This window comes from Capra hircus, chromosome 21 (genome assembly GCF_001704415.2).
Source record: "Capra hircus breed San Clemente chromosome 21, ASM170441v1, whole genome shotgun sequence".
Lineage (NCBI taxonomy): Eukaryota > Metazoa > Chordata > Mammalia > Artiodactyla > Bovidae > Capra > Capra hircus.
Genome location: NC_030828.1, coordinates 50,760,149 through 50,781,160, shown reverse-complemented (window position 1 = coordinate 50,781,160; position 21,012 = coordinate 50,760,149). Strand labels below are relative to the sequence as shown.

At 38.5% G+C, this 21,012-nt stretch overlaps 1 protein-coding gene across 4 annotated transcripts in view; it reads right to left on the bottom strand.

Moving 5' to 3' along the window:
• The window catches only part of LRFN5 (leucine rich repeat and fibronectin type III domain containing 5), a 317,616-nt gene that overhangs the window by 254,685 nt on the left and 41,919 nt on the right, over positions 1 to 21,012 (bottom strand). The window contains exon 1 of one of the 4 annotated variants that reach the window (XM_018066563.1): positions 16,553 to 16,830. The exons of the other annotated variants lie outside the window; for them this stretch is intronic. The gene's annotated coding sequence lies outside the window, so the exon portion shown is untranslated. Of the gene's footprint in view, positions 1 to 16,552; positions 16,831 to 21,012 lie in introns of those variants that run through there. 4 annotated transcript variants of the gene reach the window in all.

The following is a 21,012-nucleotide window of genomic DNA, read 5'->3' as shown; positions in this document are numbered from 1 at the left end:
CATTACACTAACAATTAGTAATCTAGACAAAAATTATTGGGAATTTATTGTATTTTTTCAACTTTTCTGTTACTTTTTTTTTCCCCCAAATACAGTTGGTGGAAAGTCTATCTTTTGAGTTTCTTGATGAAATTCCAATGTGTGTGTGTGGAAGACTCTGAAAACCAGCAATCAATTTTAAGATCGGGTGCCCTACAATTTAATTCTGACACTATCTACCACGGAGATAACAACATATTCCACAAGTTAAGGGTTCAATCGTATAATACTGTCCCCCCTTGAGTCCTCCTATCCCAACCACATACATATTTCAGATATAAGTTGTAAGCTCAAGTTAACTGTGTTTCAGACCAACCAGCTATAAATCAGAGATTCCCATGACCTCCTCTTTAGGTTTGATTAGTTTGCCAGAATAGTTCACAAAACTCAGAAAAACATTTTACTTGTTAATTACCATTTTATTATTAGGCTGTAACTCAGGAATCACCAGATGGAAGAGATACATAAAGTAAGGCAAGGGCAAGTGCTCAGAACTTCTATGCCCTCTCCAGCGGGGTCCACTCTACTAGAACGTCCAGCACCTCTTCTGGGTTTACCAATACAGAAGCTCTCTGAACCACATTCTTTTGGATTTTTATGAGTGATTAAATTATTAGCTACTGGCAACTGATTCAACCTACTCCTACCTCTCCCAAAGATCAGTGGTAGGAATTAAAAACTCCATCCCACTAAATCAAATGGCTCATTCCTCTGGTAATCATTCATCATCCTTAGATGGAATCCAAAAGTCACCTCATTATGATAACAAGAGACAACTTTACAGCTTTTCAACACTTAGGAAATTCCAAGGGCTCTGGGAAATCTGAGCCAGAAATGAGGACAAATACTAAATAAGTAGTCCTTACTATATTATAAATGACAAGATCACAGGTTACATTCTAAAAATATAGGAAACACTGAAACATTTTAAAAACTGAAAAGTAAAGGTAAATTTCTGTCCCAGGTCCATTTGTGTACATACACAAGTTTTTTGGCCCTCTCAATTCTTCCAAAAAATTCCAATTCTGTAGATTTTCTCCATTGTTTACATTGATTTTCACATACAGTCTTAATGCAGTAAAGTATCTGTAACCAATGGCTAAATTTGAATATTACACAAGAACTGAAAGTAGAAATTGTGTCAAATCTACATTTTTTTCCTACCACTGGGATTCTCCTAAATATGTCAAGTTTGTGAACGGGGTCTCAGGTTAAATTCAAGGATAGATTACTTCCATAGGACACTAACCTTAGCTCCTACAGCACAGAATGCCTAGTGCTCACTTTACTCTCTTATCCAAATTGTAAGGGTTAGATTTTCCACGTGCTACACAAAACATCTTTTTAAGCCCAGCATTCCCTCAACTATCCTACAATTAATAATAGTTGCTAATAACAGTTCACTGTACAGTCATATTTTTCTCTATGTCAGCTTTTTCTAAGCCTACTTATTTCTCAAAAATGTAAGTTTATCTGTTTGTCTGTGGCAGAGACAATTAGCAACTTAAGCAGTAAATTTCTTCTTTTGGCAAGTAGAGTATTATTGCTAGGAAATAGCTACTTGTCAGGAACGATTTCCCAAACTCCTCTCCTTCTACCTGGCTCTTACCTTGTATCTGGTGGGTCCATAGGACAGCTCTCTATGAAATGTGAGCAGTCCCTTCTGGGCTGCAATTAAGCATTATGTAACACAGTTCTTCTCAAACTGACTCTGTCCTTTGAGCAGCTAAATGCAGCAGGGGATTCTGAGGAGGCCCAAGGGAACTAAGAAATGAGGAGAAGCAAAGAAAGGACCTATGGATTAACGCTAAGACAAGAGTTACTCAATTAACTTCCATCTGATACTATGTGATTGAGAAATAATTTTTTGTTTTCTTACGACTTTGAGATGCAACAAGATGGCAGAGTAGAAGGATATGCACTCATCTTCTTCTGCGAGAACTCCAAAATTACAACTCGCTGCTGAACAACCATCAACAAGAGAATATTGGATCCCACCAAAAAAAGATACCCTATGTCCAAAGGCAAAGGAGAAGCCCCAGCAAGATGGTAGGAGGGATGAAATCACATTTAGAATCAAACCCCATACCCGTCAGAGACACTCAGAGAGCCCAAACAAAACCTTATGCAGACCAGGAGACTCTACAGAGACTGAGGCAGACCTGCCTTTGAGTGTGAGTGTCTCCTGTGGAGGTACCGGTCAGCAGTGGCCTGTCGCAGGGTCAGGGGCTCTGGGTGCAGCAGACCTGGGTGTGGCATAAGCCTGCTTGGAGGAGGTCGCCATTAACCCCACATAGAGCTGCCAGAACTTACACAGGACTGGGGAAACAGACACTTGGAGGGCACAGACAGAAACTTGTGGGCACGAGGAGCCAGGAGAAAGGAGCAGTGACCCTACAAGAGACTGACCCAGACTTGCCTGTGAGTGTCCAGGAGTCTCCAGCAGAGGTGTGGATCGGTGTTGGCCTACTGCAGGTTTGGGGGCATTGAGTGTGGCACGGCGTGCACAGGACATTTTGAAGGAGGTCACCATTATCTTCATTACCTCCACCATAGTTTGGTCTCAGGTCAAACAACAGGGAGGGAACACAGCCCTGCTCATCAACAGAAAATTGGATTAAAGATTTATTGAGCATGGCCCTGCCCATCAGAACAAGACCCAGTTTCCCCTACAGTCAGTCTCTCCCATCAGAAAACTTCTATAAGCTTCTTACCCTTATCCTTAAGAGGGCAGACAGAATGAAAATCACAATAACAGAATACTAATCCAACTGATCACATGGAACACAGCCTTGTCTAACTCAGTGAAACTATGAGCCATGCTGTGTAGGGCCACCCAAGATGGACAGGTCATGATGGAGAGTTCTGAACAAAACGCGGTCCACTAGAGAAGGGAATGGATAACCACTTCAGTATTCTTGCCTTGAGAACCCAAAGAACAGTATGAAAAGGCAGAAAGATATGACACTGAAAGATGAATTTCCCCAGTCTGTAGGTGCCCAATATGCTACTGGAGAAGAGGGGAGTAATAACAGAAAAGAATGAAGAGATGGACCCAAAGCAAAAACAATGCCCAGCTGTGGATGTGACTGGTGATGAAGTAAAGTACAGTGCTGTAAAGAACAATATTGCATACGGACCTGGAATGTTAGGTCCATGAATCAAGGTAAATTGGAAGTGGTCAAACAGGAAATGGCAAGAGTGAACATCGACATTTTAGGAATTAGTGAACTAAAATTGACAGGAATGGGCAATTTTAACTAAGATGACCATTATACCTATTACTGCGTGCAAGAATCCCTTAGAAGAAATGGAGTATCCCTCATAGTCAGCAAAAGAGAATGAAATGCAGTTCTTGGGTGCAATCTCAAAAATGACAGAATGATCTCTGTTCATTTCCAAGGCAAACCATTCAATATCACAGTTATCAAGTCTATGCCCCAACCAGTAATGCAGAAGAAGCTGAAGTTGAACAGTTCTATGAAGACCTACAAGACCTCTTCATTACAGGAGACTGGAATGCAAAAGTAGGAAGTCAAGAGATACCTGGAGGCAAATTTAGTCTTGGAGTACAAAATGAAGCAGGGCAAAGGCTAACAGAGTTTCGCCAAGAGAACACACTGGTCATAGCAAACATCCTGTTCCAGCAACACAAGAGAAGACTCCACACATGGACATCACCAGATGGTCAATACTGAAATCAGATTGATTATATTCTTTGTAGCCCAAGATGGAGAAGCTCTATATAGTCAGCAAAAACAAGACCAGGAGCTGACTGTGGCTCAGATCATGAACTCTTCATTGCCAAATTCAGACTGAAATTGAAGAAGGGAAAACGACCAGACCATTCATGTATGACCTAAATCAATTCCCTTATAATTACAGAGTGGAAGTGGCAAATACATTCAAGGGATTAGGTCTGACACACAGTGCCTGAAGAACTATGGACAGAGGTTCATGACTTGTACAGGAGACAGTGATCAAGACCATCCCCAAAAAAGGAAATGCAAAAAAAGAGAAATGGCTGTCTGAGGAGGCCTTACAAATAGCTATGAAAACAACAGAAGCAAAAGGCAAAGGAGAAAAGGAAAGATATACCCATTTGAATGCAGAGTTCTAAAGAATAGCAAGGAGAGATAAGAAAGCCAGTGATCAATGCAAAGAAATAGAGGAAAACACTAGAACAAGAAAGATGAGAGATCTTTTCAAAAAAATTAGAGATACCAAGGGAACTTTTCATGCAAAGATGGGCACAATAAAGGACAGAAATGGTTTCGACCTAATAGAAGCAGAAGATATTAAGAAGAGGTGACAAGAATACACAGAAGAACTATACAAAAAAGATCTTTGTAACCCAGATAAACACGATGGTGCGATCACTCACCTAGAGCCAGACATCCTGGAATGGTAAGGATGGGCCTTAGGAAGCATCACTACAAATAAAGCTAGTGGAGGTGATGAAATTCCAGTTGAGCTATTTCAAATCTGAAAAGGTGATGCTGTTAAGGTGCCCCACTCAACATACCAGCAAATTTGAAAAACTCAGCACTGGCCACAGGATTGGAAAAGGTCAGTTTTCATTCCATTCCCCAGAAATTCAATGCTAAAGAATGTTCATGCTACCTCACAATTTCACTCATCTCACATGCTAGCAAAGTAATGCTCAAAATTCTCCAAGCCAGGCTTCAACAGTACCTGAATCAAGAACTTTCAGATGTTCAAGCTGGGTTTAGAAAAGGCAGAGGTAGTGGAAATCAAATTGTTAACATCATTTGGATCATCAAAAAACATCTCCTTCTGCTTTATTGACTATGCCAAAGACTTCAGACTTGTGGATCACAACAAACTGTGGAAAATTCTTAAAGAAATGGGAACACCAAACCACCTGACCCGCCTCCTGAGAAATCTGTATGCAGGTCAAGAAGCAACAGTTAGAACTGGACATGAAAAAAGGGAAAGGAGTATGTCAAGGCTGTATATTGTCACCGTGATTATCTAACTTCTATACAGAGTACATCATGTGAAATGCCAGGCTGGATGAAGCACAAGCTAGAATCAAGATTGCCAGGAGAAATATCAGTAACCTCAGATACGCAGATGACACCACACTTATGGCACAAAGCAAAGAAACTAAAGAGCCTCTTGATGAAAGTGAGAGAAGAGTGAAAAAGTTGGCTTAAAACTCAACATTTAGGAAACTAAGATCATGGCATCTGGTCCCATCACTTCATGGCAAATAGATGGGGAAACAATGGAAACAGTGACAGACTTTATTTTGGGGGACTCCAAAATTACTACAGATGGTGACAGCAGCCATGAAACTAAAAGATGTTTGCTTCTTGGAAGAAAAGTTATGACCCACCTAGACAGCATATTAAAAAGCATAGACATTACTTTGCCAACAAAGGTCCGTCTAGTCAAAGCTTTGCTTTTTCCAGTAGTCATGTATGGATGAATGTGAGTTAGACTATAAAGAGAGTTAGACTATAAAGAAAGCTGAGTGCCAAAAAACTGATGCTTTGAACTGTGGTGTTGGAAGAAACTCTTTAATCCCTTGGACTGAAAGGAGATCCAACCAGTCCATCCTAAAGGAAATCAGTCCTGAATAACCACTGAAAGGACTGATGCTGAAGCTGAAACTATAATACTTTGGCCACCTAATGCAAAGAATTGACTCACTGGAAAAAACCCTGATGCTGGGAAAGATTGAAGGCGGGAGGAGAAGGGGTCGACAGGGTGAGATGGTTGGATGGCATCACTAACTTCATGGACATGAGTTTGAGTTGGGAGTTGGTGATGGTCAGGGCAGCCTGGCGTGCTGCAGTCCATGGGGTCACAAAGAATCGGACATGACTGAGCGACTGAACTGAACTGAAGCCTTTGTGACTTGATTCTGTTATGGCATGTATTGTTCTGTTCACTACTACATGTAGTAATCAGTTGTCAGAAAACTTTTCCAAAGAAGGACCGCTAGCTTAGGTTTACTTACTAGAGTTGCTTTCTAACACTAAGTCTCCGCTATCAGAAGGGATAGGGAAGACTGTCAGAAATGATGCTAATCATACTTAATCTTTGTTTGTTTGTTTAGTCTCTAAACTCTGCAGTTGAATATAAGCTGCATGCAGTCAATGGTCTCTTCTGCTTGATTTTTTTCCTTAACTCTATTCCCACTACCTAGCCTAGTGTCTGATACACATGGGCATATAATCCGTTTTCAGAAACTGACTGACTGTTTGATCCTGATGACATTTCTGCCTACCAGCGAATAGAAAGGTAAATAGGAGAAAGCAATTGATAGCCTGTTGGTGATGGTGATTTCTGATTCCAGGAAAACAATGTCATATCCAGAGTCACTTCAGAGTCATTTTATGGCATTTCTAAGCTACTCAGAAGTTTTGTGGATAAACAGGGAGATATGTGCATGCATGCTCATATGTGCATACATACACACACACACAAAACAAATCAGATCCCAATTATCACTCTTCCTTTTTTCCCAATTATCCAACCAAAGAGGCTCATCTTATGAAAGTAACATCTCTTACCTCTCATACCTGACTGGTTATCTTATTTCTAAAAATAATAGTAATGCTGAGAGAAAATGTGCTGGTCTTAGTTAATAAGTTAATCCCCCAAAGACAATATATCTAATAGATTGGGTACCCAACCTCAGGCAGACCATCCACATTGAGGAGGGATAGTTTTAAGTGTAGTAGGGCTTGGTACAAGTTGTAGAGGAAAGAAACCACTCTGGTAGTTTAAACAAAGGACCTTTATTACAGGATATAAAATGGTTTACAGAACCATTGAGAAGGCCCAGAGGCAGATTCTAGGCTAGGCTTCCAAGACTATTGCCTCATTCCTGCCACTAGTGTCTACCCTTTGCAGTTGACTATAAGAGAAGGCGATGGCACCCCACTCCAGTACTCTTGCCTGGAAAATCCCATGGACGGAGGAGCCTGGTAGGTTGCATGAAGCTGGTAGATACCTGGTAGGTATCACGAAGAGTCAGACACAACTGAGCGACTTCACTTTCATGAATTGGAGAAGGAAATGGCAACCCACTCCAGTGTTCTTGCCTGGAGAATCCCAGGGACAGGGGAGCCTGGTGGGCTGCCGTCTATGGGGTCGCACAGAGTCGGACACGACTGAAGCGACTTAGCAGCAGCAGCAGCATAAGCTGCTGCTCCTTTCACTATTAAGAAAGCAGCTGCTGCGGTGGGAACTGCCAGCTCCAGAACTGCTCTGTCATCCTCTATACCAGAAGAACAATAATGACCTTAATCTCCATGCTTTCCTGTCCTTAATTCATTTCCAAATTCAAGTCTTACTTAAACCTGTCTGAAAAAATCTAAGATACACAGAAACCCTGTTGAAATCTGCCTGGGTAATGCAGCTTTCAGTCTTTCAACCTTTGTAGTTCAGGAAGGGTCCCTAGCGGGAGGTTGGCATAGACAATGAACTAAGCAACCCAACAACATGCTGGACACCTTGACTGGCCTATGTCCCACAATGCCTTTAAAAACACCTCTAGTCACAGGAAAACCCAGAATCCCCTTCTCCCAAGGTCCTGCTCTTCTTAAGTTGCCTCCTTTACTAGGTCATCATTCTCCCCAGACTATAAGCACCTCCCTGAAGGTTCATAAAACATTATTCCTTCCTTGAAAAATGTCACCAGTTACAGGTGAGCCAGCTGCCTGGTACCTTAAACAACATCCAGCCCTAAGGGCCAGAGAGCTCACCAGTATGTCTTACAACTATTCTCTGTTCAACTCAGTCACCACGAGGAGCCCCTATCTCCCCAGTCATCCAGCATTAAACACTAACACTTGTGTTCCAGAGCCCTTCAGCCCTTCCCTCACAAGCTTTATTACTATTCCCTTGAAAACTTGCTCCCTGATACTCTAAGTTTTCTCTGAAACTCATTTCTACTCATGAGCCCTTAATATCAGATACTTGCTCTCTGGAAGACATGCTTCCCCTGCCAACAAGAGGTTTTCTGTTTTATTTCTCCCACACACAGAAGTAGAAATAAGAAGAGTAAGAAAGGCACAGAAGTCAAGTGTCCTGTTTGTTCTTCCTTGATATTTCTGAAGTATCTCCTCCCTCCTTCAAAACGCTAGCTCCTTTGAAATGCTTGCCGTCAGATTCTATTACTCCATACCTTCCCTAGTTGTCCTCACCTCTGGCATTCTTCTTATTACATCCATTATTCAGTGATGATTTTTGGTTCATGGCTTACTGTATCACTATTTACAACTGAGGCTCTCATCATCCTTAGTTACATTAAAGGTCAGGAATATGATCCATCTTACATGATGGCCTCTCATTTCTTTGGTATTCTTTTTTCAATGATATTTTATTCCATCTTATCTCAGTCACCCATGTACATGGTGATACAACAGACCCTGTTGTCACTGACAACTACACCTCCCACCCGACTATCATATCTAATCCTTCCAGTCCACTTATTCTAAAATTATCATTCCAAAAATTTCCAGATCTCACTAAGGTCTCTTCAAAGAAAAACATAGCAGATCTTTACTATTCATCACCTTCTTCGTATCATCATATAACACTTGCTCAGCCAAGCTTCAACAGTTTAGCAATGTGATTTGCCTGCATACACCCTGTCTGTCTTTGTTACTCTTTGTACCCCCTTACAAACACACAAGCCAAGAACTGCATGTAGCAGAATGAAACTGGACCATTACCTTACATTTTATACAAAATCAACTCAATGGATAAGGACTTGAAAGCAAAACTTGAAAACTCCTAAGAGAAAACTTAGGCAGCAAGCTCCTTGACATCAGTCTTAGCAATGATTCTTTTGGATTTGACACCAAATGCAAAGGCAACAAAAGCAAAAATACACAAATGGGACCACATCCAAATAAAAATCTTCGCACAGCAAAGGAAACCATCAACAAAATCAAAAGGCAATCTACAGAGTGGGAAAAATATTTGATAAGGAGCTAATATCCAAGATACATAAAGAACACATAAAATTCAATAGCAAAAAACCCCAGACAGTCCAATCAATAAATGGGCAAAGGATCTGAACAGATATTTGTTAGAAGATCTATAGATGGTCACCAGGCACATGAAAAGATGTTTAACATCACTAACCATTAGGGAGACACAAACCAAAACCATAATGAGATATCACATCACACCTGTCAAAATGACTATTATCAAAAAGACAAGAAATAACAAGCGTGAGCGAGGATGTGGAGAAAAGGGAATTCCTACATACTACCGGTGGGGGTGTAACTGGCGCAGTCACTATGAAAAACAGTTTGTAGGGTCCTCAAAAAATTAAAAATATAACTACCATACGAAACAGCAATTCCCCTTCTCAGTACTTACAAAATCAGTGAATCCAAAAGAGCTGCACCACCTATTCACTACAGCATTATTTACAACAGTCAAAACACGGAAGCAACTTAAGAGTCCATCAGCAGATGAAAGCATAAAGAAAATGTGACATCTATATCTGTAGCTATCTCTATATACATATAGATAGATAAATAAATCATCCATTAAAAAGGAATAAAAGCTTGTCATTTGCAATAACATGGATGGGCCTGGATGGTATTATACTAAGTGAAATAAGTCAGACAGAAAAAGATAAATACCATGTGATCTTACATACATGTACAATCTAAAAACAAAAAATAAAACAAAACAAACTTCAAGATCATGCATATAGACAACAGATTGGTGATTGCTTGAGGCAGGGGGTAAATGGTGGATGAAATGGGTGAAGGGAGTCAAAAGGCACAAATTTCCAGTTATAAAATGAATAAGTCTTGGGGAACTAATGTATAGCACGGTGACTGTAGTTAATAATACTGTACTGCATATTCACAAGCTGCTAGGAGAGTAGATCTTAAAAGTTTTTCATTACAAGAAAAAAAAATGTATGCCTATGTATGGTGACAGATGTTAACTGGATTTAATGTGTTGATCATTTTTCAATAGTTATTAAATCATTGCATTATATACCTGAAACTAATATAAAATTATGTAATTGTACCTCAAAAAAAAAAAAAAAGCCCAGTAGCTGAACATTAATAGTTCATTCAGCAGTACCAATCATAAGTTTATGACCATACAATTCAAGGAATTCTCTAACAACTCCAGAATGACCTATTACTACTACACTTCTCTAGTAAATCCACTCTCCCACAGTAAATTAAGATGGTTTGCACTCAAGTTTCCCAGAACTTTTCATCCCATCATCCTCAGTTGATGACCACTGCTCGATACATAAAGAAAATATTGTAAAGTAAAAAAACAAATAAATAAAAATTAAAAGAGAAAATAAACAGCATATAATGAAGATTCTTTCACTTGCCTACCATTAAATTCTCCCAAATCACCTACATCTCTGTCTCCATAACATTCCTTCCATCATGTTACGAGGAAAGCAGCGTTTCTACTCCTCTCTCTCCTGGATTCTGTCTCTTTTCGAGTACTCGAATAATTCTTTCCTACTAGTTAGTTCATTTCAATACATCAACCAATGTCACTTAATCTACGCAACATCCACAGAAACACACCTACAAGCATAAATTGTCTGGAATCCATACTTGCCTCCAGCGAAAGCCCATTTCCCTCGGAGAAGGCAATGGCACCCCACTCCAGTACTCTTGCCTGGGAAATCCCATGGATGGAGGAGCCTGGAAGGCTACAGTCCATGGGGTCGCTAAGAGTCAGACATGACCGAGCAACTTTATTTTCATTTTTCACTTGCATGCATTGGAGAAGGAAATGGCAACCCACTCCAGTATTCTTGCCTGGAGAATCCCAGGGGCGGGGGAGCCTGCTGAGCTGAGGTCTATGGGGTTGCACAGAGTCAGACACAGCTGATGCGACTTAGCAGCAGCAGCAGCAAAGCCCATTTCCCTATAGTAGTAAAACTCTTCAAAGGTCTCTACCCTGTTTGTACCTATTCCTTCACGTCACTGTTCTTCATTGTGCTTAGTCTCTCAGTCGTGTCTGATTCTTTGAGACCCCACAGCTTAGCCTGCCAGATTCCTCTGTCCATGGGGATTCTCCAGGTAAGAATACTGGAGTGGGTCACCATGCCCTCCTCAAGGGGACCTTCCCAACCCAGGAATTGAATCCCACATTGTAGGGGAATTCTTTACTGTCTGAGCCACTAGAAAAGCCCACATTCTTCATTAAATATACTCATATACTGCTTTATCAGAGAAGGCAATGGCATCCCACTCCAGTACTCTTGCCTGGAAAATCCCATGGATGGAAGAGCCTGGTAGGCTGCAGTCCATGAGGTCGCTAAGAGTTAGACACGACTGAGCGACTTCCCTTTTGCTTTTCACTTTCATGCAGTGGAGAAGGAAATGGCAACCCACTCCAGTGTTCTTGCCTGGAGAATCCCAGGGACAGGGGAGCCTGGTGGGCTGCTGTCTATAGGGTCACACAGAGTCAGACACAACTGAAGCGACTTAGCAGGAGCAGTGCTTTATCTTCATCACTCTAATGAAATGGTTTTAATGAGAACACCAAAGACCTCCATTTCACCAAAGCAAATGAGACATTATCTGTTCTCATCTTACCCAACCGTTCAGTAGAACTTGATACAATTGACTATTCTCTCTTCTTGAAAACTTTTGTAGGTTTCCCAGACTCTTGAGTTTACTTTACTTAATGCACAACTACTTTTTACTAGGACCTCAATCTCCTCCAAACTGGGAAAATCTTCAAGGCTTTTAACACAGTCCTAGAATGCTTTCTTTTCTCTTTCTATACTCAACCTATGTGACCTCATTCAGCTCCCCATGACTTCAAGTACCAAGTATACACTGATAACTCTCAAACTTATACTTCTTATCTGGATGGAACTCATCCCTGAGAATAAGACTCAAATCTAATTGTCTATCATCTTGTCCATTTCCAATTTCCCTTGTCAAAAGAGAGGTTATTTTCACTCAAAATATACCTCCCCCAAAACTGAGTAAATGACATGACCTTTCAACAGCTACAAAACAAAAAAATCTTAGATTCATCTTGGCTTATTTATTTCTCCTATACCACATGCCCAATCCAGCTATTACTCCTGTCAGATATACCACCAAAATATATCCCAAATTTGGTAGCTTCTTCCCATTTCCACTTTTCCAGCCCTTTTCAAGTTCACCTTCACGTCCTGCCTATATAACAATGGCAGCAATTTTATTGGTTCCCTGCTCCTTCTCCAGCTTCCCTTCTGAGCAAGAGTGATCTTAACTTTTTCTTTTTTGAAGTCAAGTTACTATCCTGCATCAAATTGTCAATGAAACACAATTATACTTAAGATTAAACTTTTAAGCATAACCCCAAAATCTGTCTATAATTTGAGGTCTCTCTGAACACAGTTTCTCTCTCCATTTTCTTCATTCACTTCATTTTGATCACAGTCACAGTCTGCCTTTTAACACCTGGAGATCATTTCATTCTAAAGAATATGCTCTTGCTGTTCTTTCAAATTAGAGTTTTTCTCATCAGTGCAAATTTCACCTCAGCAGAGAACTTGCCTGATACCGGCCTCAGTCACTCTCTACCATATTTTCCCATTTTATTCTCTATTGGTAGCATATAATATCCTGAACATATTTCACTTCTTGGTTTAGCATATTTATTCACTGCCTTCTTCTTTTGAATGTGAACTCTCTGAAGGCAGGGGCTCAATTTTCTTAGTTTGCTCTCCCAAGTACTTAGATCAGTGCCTGGCCTACTGTTACCTGACTCAGTGCTTTAACAATAATTACATGTCACAAAACCTCATACGTCTTACTCTAAAATTTTTACTTATATATGACATGTCTTTCAGTTCAGTTCAGTCACTCAGTTGTGTCCGACTCTTTGCAACCCCATGAATCGCAGCACGCCAGGCCTCCCTGTCCATCACCATCTCCCGGAGTTCACTCAGACTCATGTCCATCGAGTCAGTGATGCCATCCAGCCATCTCATCCTCGGTCATCCCCTTCTCCTCCTGCCCCTAATCCCTCCCAGCATCAGAGTCTTTTCCAATGAGTCAACTCTTCGCATGAGGTGGCCAAAGTACTGGAGTTTCAGCTTTAGCATCATTCCTTCCAAAGAAATCCCAGGGTTGATCTCCTTCAGAATGGACTGGTTGGATCTCCTTGCAGTCCAAGAGACTCTCAAGAGTCTTCTCCAACACCACAGTTCAAAAGCATCAATTCTTTGGCGCTCAGCTTTCTTCACAGTCCAACTCTCACATCCATACATGATCACAGGAAAACCCATAGCCTTGACTAGACGGACCTTAGTTGGCAAAGTAATATCTCTGCTTTGAATATACTATCTAGGTTGGTCATAACTTTTCTTCCAAGAAGTAAGTGTCTTTTAATTTCATGGCTGCAATCACCATCTGCAGTGATTTTACCTCTAGGAATATCAAAGAAATGACATGACTTAATATGCTACCCGAAAATGTGACATGGAAAGATTTCAATCACCCATGTTCAGATGATTTATACCGTTTTTTCACTGTTCTGCATATTTCCTAATTGAATACATAACAAAACATTACCAACAACACTGAAGAGTCACCTGTTCATTTATGCAGACATTCATTCCTTTAATTTAGTGTGTTCCCCGAATCCATATGCTGAAGTCCTAATCCCCAGTACCTCAGAATGTGACCATCTCTGGAGACAGGGTCATTAAAGAGGTAACTAAGTTAAAATTAGGTCATTAGAGGGTCACTGATAGAATATGACTGGTGTCCTTAGAGCCTGGGACATATACACACATGTGATGACATGGGGAGGAGAAAATGGCCATCTCTAAGTCAAGGAGAAAGTCGTCAGAAGAGACCAACCTCTGACTTCTAGCCTCCAAACTTGTGAGAAAATAAACTTCTGTCATTCAAGCCAGCCAGTCTACGGTACTCTGTTATGTTAGCTCTCCTAAGCTAACTGACAGCTGAAAATAGCAATAGGTAATACAGCATGCTTTGCTCGGTAGCATCGGAGGCTCAATTATACCTTTTGAAATTAAATAAAACAAAAATTTAAGATTCATACCATTTAGTATTTGCATATCTATTTTTATTCTTTCTAAAGGATGGTATATTCTAGTACCATTTCCCACGTTCAGATAAATACCTTTATGGAGAAATCAAATGAATTACCTATAGTACTCCTACAAGCTAGAAGACATGGCAAGCTAATGCATCTTTTTCCCCCACTTCAAATTCTTTGTGTGAGTGTAAATGTCAAAATTTAATCTTGTTCTTTCATTTATCTTTCTGTATTACAGCTAACGAATGCTTAAAAGTATTTTTTTTAAGAAGCTCACATCATAGATTTTCTCAAAGAACATCTCAAAAGCACAGTTCAAGAGTGTTCTACTCTTGAGATTTAGTCTTTACCACAGAATTCTCCAGGATTAGAGAACTACCATCTCAAGTCAGCCAGAAAGTTAGAAAGTTAAGTCGCTCAGTCGTGTCCAACTCTTTGCGACCCCGTGGACTGTAGCCCACCAGGCTCCTCCATCCATGGGATTCTCCAGGCAAGAATACTGGAGTGGGTTGCCATTTCCTTCTCCAAGAGATCTTCCCGTCCCAGGGATCAAATCCAGGTCTCCTGCATTAGAGGCAGATGCTTGAACCTCTGAGCCACTAGGGAAGCCCTCCAGTTAGCCAAGTGACTCTGAATTATTGTAACATAATTTGAGCACTCATTAGAAAGTTCCACTAAGGAAGTTCAAGCTGGTTCTGGTTGTTAAGGATTCACAAGAGTGCTGTGATAGCAAGTAATCTACACAATTTGCTCTTTTGATAAGCCAAATGTGGAACATGTTTGTTGTCTTCATGTCTAAATAAATGAAACAATATTTATATATAACTGTTATCTTTTTCCAACTGCAACTTAATATATGCCTGTTTTATATATAAAAAGTACAACTTTAAAAATTAAAATAATTTATAGGGCCAGTATCATTTTTGTAAGATTTTGGTGTATATGCCTCTAGCCACTGCATACTAAACTCACCTCTATCCCCACTTTCTCTGTCTCTCTTATTCTTAATGGGATTTACACTGTGGACATGCTGATTTGAGTATCTGAAGGACAAACCATATTCTAATATGTGAGTATGGCAATGTACTTTAACTTAACTATGACTGATAAAATTTAAGAGGTTTTCCTTTTCTTGTTTTATAAATATTCCTCTATAAATCCATTTATTTTTATAAAATTTCAATTATTTCCATATGGGATATTACTCAGTTTGGATTTTCTGAACCAAAGGGCTTGCTAATTTCAAATTTTAGATATACTGTCACGTTGTCCTTAGGACACTCTAATCAGTTTATTCTCCAACAAAGAGTTCATGTAAATTCTAATGTGCTCATAGATTTGCTGCCACCAGATCACATGTTTAACTGCTAATGAATTTGGCTATATCATCACATTCATTGACTTTGATGGTTTCACCTATTATAGATCACCTAATCACTGCTAGTTTTTTCTATATTGTCTTGTTTGTATATTAAACCTTTGATGCATCTGCATTGCAAATTTCTTTTACACTATATAATTTTCTAACCTTATTTTTGTTTCTTTTTATCAAAGAGAAAAATGATTTTTCCATAATGAAACCTTTTAGTATTTTTCTTAATGATTCTTGCCTTTGAGTACTATGAAAATAAAATTTATTCACATTTTATTCCAGTATTTTAAAAGTTAAATATTAAACATTTGGAATTTATTTTGATCTGTTGTGATAAGGAAATGTTACCTTAAGTATTATCTCTATATTATTTACTAAATAATCAATATTTCTCCATATTATAAAATTTATAGCCTAAAAGGAGAACTGCCATTACTTACTTGGGCTCATTTTTCTAATAACTTTTTATTCTCATTGAATTCCTTGTCAATTTTGTCACCAATATTTTAATTACATGTCAGAAATTGACAGGGTAAGTTTTGTATTATTATTCTCTCTTTACCATAAGTTTCCTGATGTAGTCCTTCAATGGAAAGGTTTATTCTCAAATAAAATTGGGAATTATTTGGTCTCCAAACTAAGGATTCCATTGTGTTGAGAGTGCAAAGTTAATGGATTCTAATAAATGCATAAACTATTCTGAGAGAAATGACATCTTTACAATACTGATATATCTCATTCAAGAGACTTATAATGCAATGTATTTGTTTCTTCAGTCTCCCTCATGAAGTCTTATGGTTTTATAAGCTCCTGTACATGCCTTGTTAAGCTTAGTCTTGGCTTACCACGCTTCTGTTACTTGGGTAGACTGTTTCTATTACTTGTGATAACACAAACATTTAATTTTCAACTGGTAGGGCTGAGTTTTAAAAGTAGGCCACTGAATAATACATATTTATCTTATGACCAGGTATATTGATAAATTTCTAGCATTTCTAGTATATTTATGATTTTCAGATTTCTGGAATTTCTAGATTAATTTAAGATTTTATCCTCAAAAAGAATAAACTTAGAGAAATATGTTACCTGTATTTAAATGCCTAAATGGTTCTCATTTGAAAGAGATAGTCCTTTTGAATACCTCCAAGGCAGAGACTCTTCTGATGTGTAGAAGTAGCAAGACTGTTGTTTGAGTCTTAGTCTTAAAATATGGAAAAAAAAAAAAAAACTTTTCAACGAGCTCTCCAACAATGTAATCATATAAAAACAACTGCTAAGTGTCATTGAGAGTTTTCTTCCAGGCACGGTGCCACACTTTCCATGCATCGTCTCTTTCAATCCCCTCAACCACACTGTGAGGTAGTATTATTACTAGCTTCATTTTACAATCAAAGAGACTGAAGCATAAAAAAAGCCAAGCTCTCTGAGCCAGCAAAGGTAGAACAGATATACCCAGCTGGACTGAGCCACAGCAAAAGCTCTTAACCACTACACTGTAGTTACCTTTCTGTCGTTGTTCTAAAGGAACTAGACAGATGTTCTAGAATACCATAAAAATGAAATAATGCTTTAATTTGGAATGGCAAATATGATCCCTGAAATTTCTTCCCATTTCATTTTAAAGATTCTCTTATCTTGTATTCTTTGTGGAAGATAAACCCATGCCTTCAGCCAAGATTCTCCCAGGATTCCAGCATCCATCTGTTCTGGTCCTCAAAGTCTGGAAATTAAACTATCAAATAATAGAGTGCATGAAAGTTATAGGAAGCAAGGGGAAGGATATAAAACACATGCCGATGGCAACATCCTTACACATTTTGCTGAGGACAATTCTTGTTCCCCCTTGTATCACAGGATTCAGAATGTATCCTTGACTTTAACCTCAGCCAATACACACACACACACACACACACACGCACACACACGCACGCGCACACACACTGTCTACCCCATCCTGCCATAGTATGTGGCATATCGTTTATGACATGTAATGAACTGGTGGCATCCTGTATATAGTAACATATGAGTTATTTTATAGATTACAAATCATATATATTATCTATTATATAAAACAACCTATACTTTAAAGATTATTATGTTAATAGAAGCATTAAAAAGCAGATTCAAAGAAACTATATTTCTGGTTACATGATAGATTTAAAGAGTGAGTGAAAGCAAAATAAATGGTCTTCATCCTTTCTACATGCATTAGGATAAAGACATGTTATTTAAAACAGATTCAACAACCAATTGATAAGACCAGGAATCTGCCTGGATGCATCTTTCTAGATACAGATGATTTTAAGTGCACTATAAATCTGAAACTTGTACGTGAAATGTCTGAAGCATCAAATTGTTTACGATCATTTTACCAGACTTTTAGGATCTTAGAGCGTCTGTTCCTTCTAAAGCCCTCAGAGATATGCAAAAATAAAACAGCCAACTGAATGGCATCCAAAACAAAACACCACTTTCATTTTCAACAGTGACTTCAAGTGGGAAAAGTATTCTAATTACTTCTCACCTCAATTTTCTACATTAGTAATTTATTTTTATGTCACCACCTATAAAATTGACTAAATAACAGCAACCTATCAAATAGGACAATCTGCTAAACTGTGTACTGGCTACAGTGATTCTGAAGAGGAAGAGATTAGTTTTGGTGTATTCAGCGGAGAATTCACTGGAGACTGTAAAGATTAGGAGGGCAAGTGTTCCAGGCTCAGGAAAAAACCCAAGCCCAAATACAGAGAGAGAAATATGGCCTCCTATGTATGGAAAGATGAGACTAACAGAGAAACTAAAGCAGAGGGTTAAAGAATATATAGCAGTAATAGTAAACAGGCTTCAGCAGGAAGAGTGTGCATGTGTGAGTGTGTGTGTGTGTGTGTGAGTATACGTCCCAGTGCAGAGGCAGAGACTGTACCCAGGGAAGATAGTACACAGAGGGCCACAAAATAACTTGCTGAGTTTATTCTTTCTTTCTTGCGTACAGGTGAGCTATTAAAAATAGAAGCAGGATCTTGGAATCTACGTGATGATGCAAAGATAGCTCATTTTCAAACATATTAGAACATTCAGAAACTAACATACATAATTTCTAGGTAGGTTCCGGGAGGTGTTCTAGTTTCAAAAATATTCCTGAAAAAAAAAAAAAACAGATTCTAAAATATTTTCCCCTCAGTATTCTCACAGGATATTCCACAGATCAAAATATATAGGTTTTACTGCTCTAATATGTATTCATATTCCACTGGTTTCAATTGTTTAGTCTCTGTTTCAGCAAATTTATTTATTGTTAATATTCTGAAAAATATAATAAAATCAAGAATGTTTTTAAATTCACAGTGATACCTTTTTCTCTTGCCTTATTTTATGAAGAAATCAAAATCCATACCTGTGTAATAATAAATTAGCCTACCAACAAAACATCTATGTAGTTAAAAATACATACGACTTTCCTAAGCACTAGACTTTGTTCCTGAATTATAAATTGATTAAGGTATGTTTTTAATATTGTGTTTAGTGTGACTGTCTCACATTGATTATTTACGTAAGGCTCTTAATTCATTTTCATCACTTTTGCTAAAATATATGGTATAAATTGTGACAATGAAGTATAAAGTAACAGCATACAGGTATAACAAGCTATTTGCATTTAAATTAATTTAATCCAGCTAATTATGTTTCTCTAATATTTACTTAGCATACAAAATTATTGACACATAGTATGGACAATTCTGTATATATTGTACATGTACAACAAAACAAACACAAGATATGAATGACTTTCTACGTATTGTACATGTACAATAGGACATGTTCCTCCTTGTTTTACTTACTCCAGAATTCATGATTCCAAAAAAAATAAATACAAAAGACAATTTCTAAGTTGCAAGTCCACTCTCTATCAGTACACACTGTTAGTCACTGTTTAATCCACATCATCAGGAATGCAGAGGTGGGAGAGGGGGCTAAAGTCCTGGAATCTATGCCAGTTCTTCACTATATTCCATCTATTGCCAGACAGCCTGTTTTTGACCTTAGAATGGGAGAAGGTAAATATCAACGAGGAAGCACTTGCCTTAGCCAATAGCTTTTATCTACACATTACCTCAATCTGCATAAAAACTTTCAAAGCACTGTCAACTATTCACATATGCTATCTCATCTATTTCTGTAACATCCATTGAGCTAGAGGAGGACTAATGTTATCACCATTTTCCAAATGGAAAATGTGAAGTGCAACGGGATGACACAGTAAGTCCAAGGAAAACCAGAATTCGGGTTATAACACAAAAAGCTCTTCATTCTAAAATCTATTTTTTTCACATGCTTACTAGCCAGGTGTACTCTGAGGAAACAGGGATGATTCAGTATGCATATTTATTTCAACACATTGTTGCAGGACAGAAGAGTTACAAGAAGGATGATGTGTAATCTGCTTTTATACTGAGTATAATGCTTGAGATGTTTTTCTATGGCTATAAGCAAATTCAAATCATAAGGTTTTTACATGTATTTTCCACAATGAAAATTATTTTGCACCTCTGCTGTTGTTAAGTCGCTTCAGTCGTGTCTGACTCTGTGCGACCCCAGAGACGGCAGCCCACCAGGCTCCCCCATCCCTGGGATTCTCCAGGCAAGAACGCTGGAGTGGGTTGCCATTTCCTTCTCCAATGCATGAAAGTGAAAAGTCAAAGTGAAGTCGCTCAGTCGTGGCCCACTCTTCGCGACCCCATGGACTGCAGCCCACAAGGCTCCTCTGTCCATGGGATTTTCCAGGCAAGAGTACTGGAGTGGGTTGCCATCTATTAAGCTATAAATCAACAAGAATCAACACATGAAAGGAATATATTGTTGGTAATAAAACATGCTTTAGGGTCAATTTCAGTAACTCCAAGGTATTTCAGAAATACACTTACAGTGATCAATATACATTTTTCTTGCTCAAGAGGCTTTTATGCTGATGCACTTATTTTCAGCAAGGGAAAATATGTTGCACAATGAAAACAAAGGGAAATTGGTTGATTTATGTGATTACAGTAATGTTTCGAATCTTCAACATCTGATGTTTCAGGGCAGTACAATTATCCTTAGCCTTTCAAAATCTTTTAAACCTAAATCCTGAAGCCATTATCAAACCACAAAGAACCAGGTGACTATCTGATTTGGGGTACTACAGATCTAATAATCATTTCTTAGGCAGTGTATCTGTGGAATTTGAGCAGCAATTTTGGGTTGAATTTTATGTTATCCTTCCAAGCAAAGTAAAAATATCTGTGTAAAAATGCTTTAAAAGCCACATCAGGTTGAAAATATTAACGGTTATATGAAATGAGAAAATAGTAAATTGTATTAACATAGCATAATTTGGGGACCATTGAAAAATAATTATCATAAAATGGTTAAAATTTATAATGGAAATGAACCAAAATAGTACCATTCCCAATCAATCAAGTAATCAAAAATAGTACCGGTCGTAACTTCTTAATGATGATGAAAATGAAATATCAATTTACTTCTTTCACACAGTATTTTGAAAT